The sequence below is a fragment of the Bison bison genome, unplaced genomic scaffold, assembly GCF_000754665.1.
Source record: "Bison bison bison isolate TAMUID 2011002044 unplaced genomic scaffold, Bison_UMD1.0 scf7180017864240, whole genome shotgun sequence".
Lineage (NCBI taxonomy): Eukaryota > Metazoa > Chordata > Mammalia > Artiodactyla > Bovidae > Bison > Bison bison.
The window spans coordinates 100,845-102,173 of NW_011494812.1; positions in this window are offsets into that span (position 1 = coordinate 100,845).

Consider the following 1,329-nt stretch of genomic DNA (forward strand, 5'->3'; position numbering starts at 1 on the left):
GCCACTGCTGAGTTTTCCAAATTTGCTGGCATATTGAGTGCAGCACTTTCACAGAATCATCTTTCAGAACTTGGAATAGCTCAACTGGAATTCTATCACCTCCACTAGCTTTGTTCATAGTGATGCTTTCTAAGACCCACTTGACTTCACATTCCAGGAAGTCTGGCTCTAGGTCAGTGATCACATCATCGTCATTATCTGGGTCGTGAAGATTTCTTTTGTACAGTTCTTCTGTGTATTCTTGCCATTTGTTTTTAATATTTTCTGCTTCTATTAGGTCCATGCCATTCCTGTCCTTTGTCAAGCCTATCTTTACATGAAATGTTCCTTTGGTATCTCTGATTTTCTCGAAGAGATCTCCAGTCTTTCCCATTCTGTTGTTTTCCTCTGTTTCTTTGATCACTGAGAAAGGCTTTCTTATCTCTCCTTGCTATTCTTTGGAACTCTGCATTTAGATGCTTATGTCTTTCTTTTCTCCTTTGCTTTTTGCTTCTCTTCTTTTCACAGCTATTTGTAAGGCCTCCCCAGTCAGCCATTTGCTTTTTTGCATTTCTTTTCCATGGGGATGGTCTTGATCCCTGTCTCCTGTACAATGTAATGAACCTCATTCCATAGCTCATCAGGCACTCTATCTATCAGATCTAGGCCCTTAAATCTATTTCTAACTTCCACTGTATAATTGTAAGGGATTTGATTTAGGTCATACCTGAATGGTCTAGTGGTTTTCCATAATTTCTTCAATTTAAGTCTGAATTTGGCAATAAGGAGTTCATGGTCTGAGCCACAGTTAGCTCCTGGTCTTGTTTTTGCTGACTGTATAGACCGTCTCCATCTTTGGCTGCAAAGAATATAATCAATCTGTTTTCGGTGTTGACCATCTGGTGATGTCCATGTGTAGAGTCTTCTCTTGTGTTGTTGGAAGAGGGTGTTTGTTATGACCAGTGCATTTTCTTGGCAAAACTCTATTAGTCTTTGCCCTGCTTCATTCTGTATTCCAAGGCCAAATTTGCCTGTTACTCCAGGTGTTTCTTGACTTCCTACTTTTGCATTCCATTCCCCTATAATGAAAAGGACATCTTTTATGTGTGTTAGTTCTAAAAGGTTTTGTAGGTCTTCATAGAACAGTTCAACTTCAGCTTCTTAAGGGTTACTGGTTAGGGCATAGATTTGGATTACTGTGATATTGAATGGTTTGCCTTGGAAATGAACAGAGATCATTCTGTCTTTTTTGAGATTGCATCCAAGTACTGCCTTTTGGAGTCTTTTGTTGACCATGATGGCTACTCCATTTCTTCTGAGGGATTCCTGCCCGCAGTAGTAGATATAATG